Source organism: Myotis daubentonii, chromosome 1 (assembly GCF_963259705.1).
Source record: "Myotis daubentonii chromosome 1, mMyoDau2.1, whole genome shotgun sequence".
In the NCBI taxonomy this organism is placed as follows: domain Eukaryota; kingdom Metazoa; phylum Chordata; class Mammalia; order Chiroptera; family Vespertilionidae; genus Myotis; species Myotis daubentonii.
The window spans coordinates 54,358,111-54,370,479 of NC_081840.1; the positions used below are offsets into that span (position 1 = coordinate 54,358,111).

The 12,369-nt window shown below is 39.6% G+C and overlaps 1 protein-coding gene across 6 annotated transcripts in view; it reads left to right on the top strand.

Moving 5' to 3' along the window:
* Positions 1–12,369, top strand: part of RAB27A (RAB27A, member RAS oncogene family) — a 71,513-nt gene that overhangs the window by 31,248 nt on the left and 27,896 nt on the right. For 2 of the 6 annotated variants that reach the window (XM_059700648.1, XM_059700657.1), the window contains exon 3: positions 4,783–4,891. The exons of 2 other annotated variants lie outside the window; for them this stretch is intronic. The gene's annotated coding sequence lies outside the window, so the exon portion shown is untranslated. Of the gene's footprint in view, positions 1–4,782; positions 4,892–10,935; positions 11,063–11,124; positions 11,255–12,369 lie in introns of those variants that run through there. 2 more of the 6 variants (XM_059700665.1, XM_059700686.1) reach the window with 2 other exon arrangements.

Below are 12,369 nucleotides of genomic sequence, written 5' to 3' on the forward strand. Positions count from 1 at the left end.
CAATCATGGGACATTCACTAAACTTAACTCACAAAATTGGATATTCTGGAGATCACATTTACTGAACAAAATGCAAGAAAATTAGCAATCAGCAACAATAACAAAAAAGCTAACTGCGATCCGACAGGCTGATTTAGAAATTGGCTGGATGGCTGCAAGTTCCTCATTTCTTTTGCATAGGTAAACCCAAGGCACACCCCATTCTATAACAGCTGCTGATAGAAATGCAAACAGTCTAATTTTCTGCATACTGAATAGGTGGAACAAGGAAAGAGTTCTTGAGAATCAATAGGAAGTATATCTGATTAGACCTTGTCCATTAGGTGAGCGAACCCACAACCCACATGCCCTTGATCAGAAATTGAACCTGCGACCCTTCGGTGCATGGGCCAGCGTGCTAACTGTTGATCCACATTAGGCAGGACTAATTACTCTTGTCTCTTTCTCTCACTCTCTAGCCTGCTGTAATTTAATGTAGAACGTCTCAGAATTTTTCTCTTGTCAACTCATATTCTCATATTTTTAAAAAGGCAGTGATAAAGGAGTCCCTCTGTTCCCCAGTTACTGCAACTCAGGGATATTTATTTAATTATTTTTATTATTTGGACAGTCATCCTCAGCAGTTCTTGCTTCTTCTAATTCATAATTTTTTTTTCATCCTAATATTTTTCTTGGACTGAAAGAGGCCTCATTGCTCCTTCACAAAGTGAAGTGGTTTGATTCTTGATTAGGTGTGTTTCCTGGACAGGTTGACACCTTTCCAGAACTGCAGCACATGAAAGACTTGAGGTAGCTGAGATCCAAGTGGGAGCCAGGCTGTGTTGGTCGAAGGTCTTCTCATGTATGTCCTGTGTTCTAGGAGGACAAGGCTTGGCAGACTCCATTTCTAGGTCAAAAATGGAAAGGTGTTCTGTGTTTTTCAACGTTGAAATGTTCTAATAGCAAGTCCTTTGAGTGCTACTTGTCCTCACAGTCCTGGATGTGGGAGCAGCACGGTCACTCCCAATGGTTCCATCTTTGAGTCTCAGGCCCGGGAGTTTGGTGGCACTCTGACATAGCCTCCACCTCGTCACTTGACCTCTTCAGAGCTTGTTAATACCAGAATTCCCCCTGCTAACCAGCCACTCCTCCTCTTCCACTTTTGGAAAATATTTTTAGTTTATTCTCAGAGATTTTAAGCTACAGAGGAAAAAACACCAGGCTTAAAGCCATATGATCAGTGTTTTAGCCTTAATCCATTGTAATAATAAGAAAGGTATGATACATGTATCTCCATTAGGCATTTTGCTGCTCATTTTACATGGGTCGGTGGTGGTATCCTGTTATTTGGATTTAGGAGACCCTGACCCCAACACCTGTTATCACTGTCTTCTATGTGCTCACAACGAACAACCACTGAGTGGGAGTAGACTTTATTGACTTTATACTTCTGTTGAATTCTTACAGACGTCCCTGCCTCATGGTGTCATTAGAGGCACATTTGGCCATGGGCTGGACATTCCATTGCAGGGACATGGTTGTGTCTATAATGGGGGTGCTTCCACATTATTTGAGGTATTACTCAGCAAAACAAACAGCCACACCTTTTGCTACTGTAGTGCCTGTATTTTGCAAATGGCATGTTCTATAGTGTGCCCTTTTTCCTGTTACATATGTCTATAAAACAGGAGGTACTTGTTACAAACTGTAAGTAATATAGCATTCAATGTTTTGGTAAGTTTACTTTCCATAAATTCTTATAAACAATCATATTCTGATTGTAGAAGAGGCTTGGGCAGCAAATAACATGTTTTGAGTAAATGAATCAATGGTCTCCATAAATTTTTTTAAAAGATCCAATATCTCATTTGAGTCATTGACAGTGATCATCCAGAAGAATATTTTCAAGAATTATTCCAGTGCCTCTTATTTCCTAATGTATAGTTGCTTGTACTATTAGTTTTTTGGGTTATGTTGGTCAGCTACTGAGGTGATGGTAACATTTCAGAAATAGTTGGTCAACTCAGGGTTGTGAATGCTGATTTTTCTTTATCCTGGTCTGTTCTCTTTAATACTTACGAAGAATTTGCAAATGTCTGGAGGAAGCTTTTGCAAATGAGGATACATTTGGAAATGTACATTTAACTCAACAACAGTATTTACAGATAATTTATTTGTTGTCTGAATAACTTGCTATGTTGGAATATCACCATCTACTAGAACTTAGTCTTTTCACTTTGCTTAAATGAGGAAGTGGAATATTCCTATGTCACAGGCACGTTTATACATATTAGGCTAAAAGGTATGCAAACTTAGGTCCTGTCAGTTTTTATCCATGAACATCTCCTTTCTCTGTTAAGGACAGACCTATGATATTACTGCAAAACTCTGCGTGATAGGAATGCCCTTATGAGTCACAGGTTGCAGGTGACAGTCTAACGCAGTTACAATAAAATATTCTGAATTCAACAACTCAAACTCATCTTTCAATAAGGAGACAAAGAAGAGCTGGATTCCAATTGCTGTCTCCTCTTATGGAAAGAACAGCCCCACTATAGGAGAGCACACATCTTGTGTTTGTAGTGAAAGTAGATATGTTTCACTTCAGGGCACAGGAATTGCAATGGTAAACAAGTTGCCTCTACTGATATGTTGGTACGTTATACAATGCCTCTTTTGTCCTGTCCTACTCTGTATGACTTCCCTCCCCCCTTTCTGCTATCTCTATTATATGTGTCCTCCAGAATGCCAGGTATGGGTCAACAGTGGTGCCATAGGAAACCAAGAAAAGCCTACTGTTTCTTAACATTAGAGTTAAAAAACATGGATAGACTTTCTAGTTCTATGCAGATCATTGGTATGTGAAATGTTTTCTCTAACTGCACCCCTGGATAAGGGGACATTAAAGTGTTTGAAAGAATATATGGCAATATAGTTCTCAAAAATGCTGTTACATGCTGTTATTTGAAAAGTAATAGCTATATTCACATGTGCCTATTTCTACACAGAAATCAAGTGAGGACAATTGAAGTCCATGAACTATGTAGGGACATTGTAATATTTTATAACCATTCTCACAAATTGAAAATATTTTCCAGTAAAAAATTCTTTATAATATACCTCATTTTCTCTTTTCAGAACTTGCTCTTTATTCTCCATTGAGCTTTACATTTTTATTCCCTTTGTATCTTCACATGAATGCCAAAAATGTGGCGTGTGCTCATATCTGCAGGGGAAAACTACATGGTGGTGTGAATTTTGATGTTATGCTGTACTATATGTATGAGGGAAGATTAACATGTTCATAAAAATTGGCTTCTTTGAAAATGCAAAGAAGCAGATGTAGTCATCAGGAGAACTTAGATCGGGGCATGGCTAAAAGTGTAAGGTCTACAGTAGGGAAGAAATAAGAAAATGAATTATTTTTTTTAAAAAAATCTTTTTAAAAAATATGTTTTTATTGACTTTTGAGAGAGAGAGGAAGGGAGAGGGAGGGAGAGAGATAGAAACATCGATGTGAGAAAGCAACATTGATTGGCTATCTCCTGTATGCACCCTGACCGGGGATCGAACCCACAACCTGAGTATGTACCCTGACTGGGAATTGAACTGCTAGCTTTCTGTGCATAGGATGAAGCCCAACTAACTGAACAACACCAGCCAGGGCAAGAAAATGCATTTTCCATAGTGAATATTGGCTCCCAATTGTACTCTGGCACCAAGCACCAGAATAGGCATTCAATAAATATTTGCAATAAATATTTGTTGACTGAAGGAGCAAGTGAGAGAGCCAGCAATATTTTTACAGAAAACTGAAGGCAGCACCAGAGAAAATAATCTTGATTTGAGAGAAAAATATCAAGCTCAATACCAAACAAAACTATAGGGAAATGAAAAAATTCATGAAATTGTTCTGCTTTCTTTCCATTTTGAAACCATAGGAAAGACACAAAACTAGGATTTTTAGGATATGGTACAAGTATCAAGATTTATTTTTTCTTGGATCTTCTATGACCAACAAGAAGCAGATAAGCCCTCAGTTTATGACTTCTCTCCGTAGGGGAACCCATCAGAAGGAAGGGTTTTGTGATAGAGGGACTTCAGGGGCAGAAGTACAGGTCCTTCATTCCAACATCTCTGTGTCCAAAGCTTTGTCAGAAAGCAATTATTACCATGGCTGCTGGTACCGTATCTTGGTACATTGTAAAATGTCTCTTCAGAAAAGTTTTGATTCCTGAATCAAAGCAACTATAATTGAGGCTCTTGGCTCTGAAGGAGGGGAAACAAATAAAATAAAAATCTTGGTGTGTTAGAAAATAATATAGGATTGGAATTTAGAAGACATAGGACCCAGCTCAGCCCCATTATCTAACCAACTGGTTGACTTTAGACCATTCACTCGCCTTCTCTGGACCTCAGTTTCCTATTCTGAAAAATAGAGGATTCAACTGATGAAAATTCCAGATCCGAAATTGCCCAGAATCACACAGATAAAATTCATTGTTAGGTTGGAATGCTAAGGTAGCTTTTGTGATGGATAGGGACCTCATAAACTATTACACCTAAATTGAATTTCTGTCTGATTTTTCTAAAGGTTCAGGTACTGGTTACATTAAGAATGGGTTATAAAGTTGCATGCCTTGTTAATATTAACTTGATGAGGCTATTAGTATGGCTAAAGACAAGTTTCAATTATTGAATGCTTGACATCAACCAAGCAATGTCTAAAACTTTCTGTGGTTTATGTCACTTAATTCTTAAAATAGCCCAATGAGCTTAGTAATGCTATCTCTATTTTTACAGTTGAAAGAATGGAGGTTTAGTTTGAAGAACTTGGACCACATTACACAAAGCGTCAGAATTTGAACCCACCCTACTTGCCATCACATTAAGCAAACACCACTCTTACAGTGTAAGTCTTGTACAGACATTCAGTTCCCTTTAAGGATCATAAGCAGATAAAGTAAAATCATGAATGCTTAGTACTGTCTATGGCCTATGGTAGTTGCTCAGTTCAGTTAATATTATCCAATCCCATGGGCAATAGAGGGAAATTTTGGCTTTTAAGAAATGGCTGAGCTATCTGGAGGAGTTTTGAGATTATTCTGCCTTGATAGGATATTTAAGGGTTGGAGTCTATGATTGACTTTAATAGGAAGCTTCATGGAGAATTTGAGCTATGGTGTGTGTGTAAAAGCGAGAGCAAGAAATAGATCTTTACCACTCTCTTCTATCTTATTCCCTGAAAAACCAATTAAGTATGTTCTATTTTTTAAATAAGGAAGAAGATCATTGACTTTCTCTCATTAGGCAATTATCACTACATAGTACATGTTGAGGAAGTGGGTGTTCCTTGCTTTTTATTGTTCATCTGATGAGAGTGAGGGTGGAGAGCACTTTGAAAAAATATTTGTATAAGGAGGAGAGACAGAAGTGAGCTGAATAAGAAAGTCCTTTGCATCTCCCAAATTGGGGCATTCTCGACTTTTTAGGAGACATTTCCTTGAGGTACTTACATGCTACTCCTTCAAGGTATTTACAGGGTTTAAAGAAATGACCTCAGGTTCAAGTGTTCTTCACAGATCCTTATTTTTTATCTTATGAAATTTTCGGACTCAGTTCTTTCTTGACAGTTCTAGGAAAGGACTATGGTCTGCAAATTGCTCGTTAGAAGCTAGATTGCTATATGAAGATGCTAATAGCAGTTAATACTTACACAGGACTTACTATGTGCCAGGTACTTCATCTGTATATGCTAATTCAATCCTCACAACAGCCATCTGAGGTAGGTTTACTGCTGTGCTTCATCATACCTGAGATGTGTTGGTGGTACATTCTTGATCTTGTTAGAGGACACGAATCAAAGATGTTCACACAACTGTATCTCCAGTGCCCCCTGATTTAATAGCAACTGTAAGGTATCGTGAGTTGTAAGACTGTGAAATGTAAGATGCACCCCAATTTTAAACAGAAGTTAAAATAAGAAAGTGGATGCACATTAGAATTAATAAACCTCCAATTTTCTCTTTCAACAATATGTTGAACTGAGCCCATGCTAACATGTGGATAGACTGCCAAGACCCAGTTACTCATTGCCTCATAGTGCCATCTGTGACAGAATGGCACTGACATCCTTCAGAAGGGAGAAGTGTGTGTGGTATTTACCATCTGCCTCTAGGGCAGCTGTGGGCAAACTACGGCCCGCGGGCCAGATCCGGCCCATTTGAAATGAATAAAACTATTGAAAAAAAAGACCGTACCCTTTTATGTAATGATGTTTACTTTGAATTTATATTAGTTCACACAAACACTCCATCCATGCTTTTGTTCCGGCCCGCCGGTCCAGTTTAAGAACCCATTGTGGCCCTCGAGTCAAAAAGTTTGCCACCCCTGCTCTAGCGCTATGATGACCATTGTTGTACGAATGCAGGTGAAGTGGTTGGCCCATGGACATCTGACCTAGGCTTCTGACCCATTTTTAGCAAGAGCAATGCAATTGGGAAGCCTTGATGATTGGCTTCCCAAGCATCCATAGGCTGGCGTACTTATTGAAAATGCTATGCACAAAATAATGTTTGGGTGCCCCAAATGTCAAAATCTGTACCAGGTTTTTATGTTTTCCTCTCTGTTCTAAAATACTGACATAAAACATAATTTATATTACTGAGTGGAGTTTTTTTTAATTTCTTCTTCTTCTTTTTCTTTCTGGAAAACAGGCCCCAGTAACAAAACTTGAGACTTGAGTAACAAAATTAAGAAACAAAAATAATTTTTTTTATGTGAAGATGGTTCTATATGAAAACCTACCTACAGTTGAACCTTCACATATAGTTGTCTTCATTTAGTGGTGATCAGCAGTGGTGAGACAGCCACATGTGGGACTGCAGGTTGGGTTTGGGGTTGTCGTTTTCTGTGAATTAGGATTATTTTCTGCTGAAAGATGGAATAATTCTGTTAATTCCAGGCTTTGACTCTCTGGACAAGTTCAAATAAGGAGCCTGTCACCATCAATAACCTGCCCAAACCCTGAAAAATCCTTGTTATCGCTTCGAAGACTTGCCTGCCCCTGACTCCTTCTGCTTCCTTCCTCTTTAGACTTCTGGTCTCTGCTAACCCAGATCAGCTTGGTCACTGTAGCCAGTTCAGGACAAATACTACATAACCCCCTAATTTGCTAAGTTTCCCCAACTGGACTCTTTATTTTATTATTCACTTATATATTTGTAATATGTTTTAAAATTGATTTGAGAGAGAGAGAGAGAGAGAGAGAGAGGAAAGGAGAGGGAAAGAGAGAAACATTGATAAGACAGAAACAATGATGGGCTGCTCGTGCACGCCCCCTAATGAGTATTGAGCCTGAAACCCGGGCAACCCAGGCAAGTGCCTGGACTGAGAATCCAACTGGGCTGTCTCTAGGGCTGTGTGTTTTGGGTCGAAGCTCAACCAACTGAGCCACACTGGCCAGGCCTGAACTCTTTATTTTATTGTCTGATCATGGCTTGATGTGTTTTTGCCAGGTCCCTGAGATAAACGGGAGGTGGCTTCTCAACCAAGGAAGCCGTTGTCACTCATCAATCTTTTCCCTATTGTTTTTTCATCTTTCCCAATTATTTATTGAGTGTTCTCTGCCAGTACTCCTTTCTCCCAAACTGTTTACTGTGCAGGCAGTTCAAGTGTAGAAAGAAACTATACTGTGGTGGAGATACATTTTGGGGTACAGACTAATTACAATTGGGGTAATTATAAGTAAAAATTTAAGTTTGTTGGTTCAGTGTAAGTTTAAAGCAACAAATCATTGCTTTTGCTGCTGCTTCTTATTATGTTATATTTCTAGTCTTGAACTGTTTGAACATCTGATCTGTCAATTTGGACTGTTCTAAACCAATTTTTATCAGTGTAGGCCAGTAAAAACCATTTTATAGATGACTTGAACTATTTATAAGCAGTTTGATAAAATTAGAGCAAGTATGACCCAGCTAGAGGTGGATTTAATTGGTCAGCACTAGCTTGATTCAGTAAAATATAGTCTGAATCAATCAAACCTTCTGTGAGCCAGTCAGAACCTGCTTTTCCGGATCTGAACTTATGAGAGCTAGGTAAAAGCAGTCTGAAGCAATTTGAGCTATCAAAACCAGACCCACTTTGGGACAGCCTGGATGGACCTGGAGGATATTATGCTAAGTGAAATAAGCCAATCCGAGAAAGACAAATATCACATGATTTCACTTATTTGTGGAATCTAATGAGCAAAATGAATTGACCAATAAAATGAGACCTGAAGCATGGAGACATGGAGCAGACTGACATACTTGGATGTGGGAGTGGGTGGACGAGAAGAGATAAACCAAAGAACTTATATACCCATGTGCATAGCCCATGGACATGAGCAATAGTGTGGTGAAGACCTGGGGGAGGTGGGTAGTGGCTGGGAGGAGGGAGGTAAAGGGGGTAGGGGGTAAGTGGGCGACATCTACAATGCTATCAACAATAAAAAATATACATTAAAAAAACAACAACGCAGACCCAAATAGCCTTGGCTGATGTGGCTCTGTGGTTAGAGCCTCGGCCTGTGCAGCAAAAGGGTTGCTGGTTTGATTCCCGGTAAAGGGCATATACCTGGGTTGCAGGTTTGATCCTGGCCCTGGTCTGTGTATGTGCGAGAGGCAACCAATCATTGTGAGAGAGACACATCGATGTTTCTCTCTCTCTTTTCCCCTTCTACTCTCTCTTAAAAATATCAATGGAAAAATATTATTGAGTGAGAATTAACCAAAAAATAAAACAAAGAAACAAAACCCAGACCCAAATAATTTTGATTGTCTGGTTTTAACCAAGGTGGTTTTAGATCAGTCAGAGATGGTTTTCTAGGTAGAACCTCTTTTACTCAACTCTTTCACTCTGAATTAGTATGAACCGTTCAAATTATTTTGAACAAGTATGAGTTTGTTAGAACAGATTGCCATGTTTCATACAAATCTGAATCGGCTTTTAAGCTGGTCATAACTTTTGAATTAACATATCTATTTTAAATGAATGGAAAATCATTTGAACCTGCCAAAAAAGTAGTTTGAAAGTGATCCTTGTTGACTCAGCAAACTGTTGTGAGCCAGTCAGCAATCGTTCATGCTTTACATTTTGAGCCCTGGCCAGTGTTGCTCAGTTGGCTGAGCATTATCCTATGTACTGAAAGGTTGCTGGTTCAATTCCAGGTCATGGTTCCTTGAATTCTTTCTTTCTATAACAATAAAATAAAAACATTTAAAGTAGTACTAAATATATGTTTTGAGCTTCCCAGTGGCAATTTCAGAAATTGTTCTAGGTCTTCAGAGTCAGTCTGCTCTGTCCATAATGGGGAGAAAGGAATACACTAATGTTTACTGAGTACCCAGGATATGCCAAGCATTGTGCTGGGCATTCCACAAAGAGTATCCCATTCACCCTGGCCGGCGTGGCTCAGTGGTTTAGCGTTGACCTATGAACCAGAAGGTCATGGTTCAATTTCTGATCAGGGCACATGCCTGCATCGCAGGTTCGATCCCCAGTAGGGGGCATGCAGGAGGCAGCCGATCAACGATTCTCTCTAATCATTGATGTTTCTATCTCTCCATCTCCCTTCCCCTCTGAAATCAATAAAAATATTTTTAAAAAATAGTATCCCATTCAGTCCTTAGAACAATGTCTTGCGATAGTGCATGTTATCTTCTTTTTCATAGAATGGAAACATGAAATACAAGGCTTAAATCCCCTGAATGTGGGTAGATGGTATGTGAGAAACATGGGGACTCAACCCAGCTCTGCTTTTTTTGTGTTAATCCTCACCTGAGAAAATTTTTTCCATTGGTTTTTAGAGAGAGTGGAAGTGAGAGGGAGAGACAGAGAGAGAGAAACATTGATGTGAGAGAGACACAGATTGGTTGCCTCCCACATGCACCTCAACCGAATCGAACCACAGACTCTTCAGTCTGCAAGCCAAACTCTAACAACTTAGCCAAACTGGCTGGGGCTACATCTAGTTGCTTTTAAGCCCAACATGCATTTGTAAAAACGTGAGTGATGGACACAAAGTTTGGGCTAGAATGGACACTGAGCTTGGAGTTAGGAGACCTGTATTCTTGGTTGTGCAAATGAATTAACCTTTCTGAGTTCTATTTATCCTTTAGAAAACTGAGCCAGGAGAATGAAAGGTCTGAACATTATTTTCAGATAAGGCAGATCATTGTCTAAAGTTACAGTCTGAAGAATGCAAACTATGATGAATATTGATGTTGGCATTTCTATCCTTTCAGTTATAGTATTTGGTTTATTAACACTTCTTTTTTGATGGCTTGGTTTAGGAACAAACTTATGTATTGCTATCAGCATGAAAAGAAAACAAAACCCACGAAGATCATCTGTAGACTTACATGTGTGATTCTTCTCCCATGATACCATTAACTTTTGATGCAACAGAGATAGTTTCATCTGTCTTTACATTCCACTCAAGTGGGTTTAGAGAATTCTAGAATAGTGATACCATTGGTGACAGCATTTTCTTTTGTACCTTAAATTACATAAAGACATACTTTTAGAAATGACCAACTTTTTTTCAAATTAAATGTAAAGAGGAAATAAGGCAGCCACAGTGTCTTCTTGCATCACTGTCATTGCAGAATTTTGGGTTGCTTTCTGCTTCCTCATTCATTTTGAGGGGGACCCCCCAAAATGGTTAAACATTAACTGGATCTACTTTTCAATTCTTAGCTCTTATTTCTGAATAACTTGGAGCCAAGTGAGATGCTGCGATATGATACACTAGAATATTTATTTGCACCCAAGTGATCATCTTTTGGAGAAGAATTCTGTTATATACCATTAATATTGGCAGCCTATACCTGTGAATACAGAAACCATGGCATGGGAAAGCCATCATCTGTAAAATGTCATTCTTTATAGTGTGCAAACAGAATTATGAATGTTTGTAGAGGCTCTGCCCTTATCGACCGACCAGCCGTATCTGAATGTGAAGTTAGTCTGCACTCAGACACTCTGAGGAAGTACATGGAGTAGCTCTTGGGTCTCAGCAATCAGGATTTTTGAGCATAAAGTGAGTCACCAAATTGAGGATGGGGTTGGGGTGGCAACCTTCAGAACCGATGAATGTCCTTGCCTGAGTTTTTATTAATTTCATGGATCTGTGGAAATAATTCTATAGGACATACTGAGAATTTTGGTAAAGTTTCTGGGTATGGGGCTGGGTGAAAAGGAGACAATGAGAAGAAAATCAGCAGCATCTAAGGTAGGAAATCTGATGTGTGTGTGGATGGGGCAATATGTATGTTTGAATGGGCAAGTAGAGTTGTCAGTGGTAATGGGATAGCTGATTATTTTTCTAATTTTCAGAAGGATTTCTTGGAATTAGATTTGGGAGGGTAAAGAGAAGCCTTCCTGGGAGATAGACTACATTTTTAGACAGACTGACATTTTGAATAGTTTGAATCTATTTAGAGGATAATAAAAAATCATGAAAAGTGCTGATTGCATTGGATAAAAAATAAGCATGGTTAGGTCTTGTTGGTAAAAATAATTTTTCTTCTCTAAAGTGGACTTTTGTGTTAGTCAACATCAAAGAGCTGAATAGGTAGCATTTCTTGTTAGAATATCAAGGCAAGAACAGGTCAATGAGCCCTTTGTTGTGAATTATGGTCTCTGTGTAGTGACTGCTCTGATCTAGAACTCAGTTTCCAAGTAAGCAGTGAGAGTCCAGAAAAGTCTGATTTAATATGTGTCATGTAATAATAATAATAATAATAATAATAATAATGAGAACCAAGATGGCGGCATAGGTTAACGCCGGAGTTTGCTGCTTTGAACAACTACTTCAAAAGTGAAACCAAAAAATGGAAGGGACATCACCCAGAACCACAGGAACGCTGGCTGAGTGGAAGTCCTACAACTAGGAGGAAAGAGAAATGCACACGGACACTCAGAGGAGGCGCAGTGCTGAAGTCAAATTCTGAGGTGCGGAGTACGCGGAGCGGGCTGGCGGCGGAGGGCGCGGTTGTTGTTTTCAATCGGGAGGGAGTCGCAGACTCTGAGCACCAGATCCGGGCGAGTCTTTAGGGACCCAGACTCAAACGGGAGAAGCGAGACTGTCTGGCTTCGGTCAGAGCGAGTGCAGCTTTCTCTCTGAGCTTTGCAGCGGGTGCTGGGACTCAGAGAGGCAGAGCCCCTGGGGACAGGACTGAGAGCCGCCATAAATGCTCTCTCCGGTCCACCCTGTTGATCCTGTGCGACCCGCCCCGCCCAAGCCCTGCACAGAGGCCTTTGCCGGATAGCCTCAGGCAAAGGCTAGATTAGCACCTCCCTAGAGGACAGAAGTTCTCTCACTGCTGACACAGCTGATTCTCATAG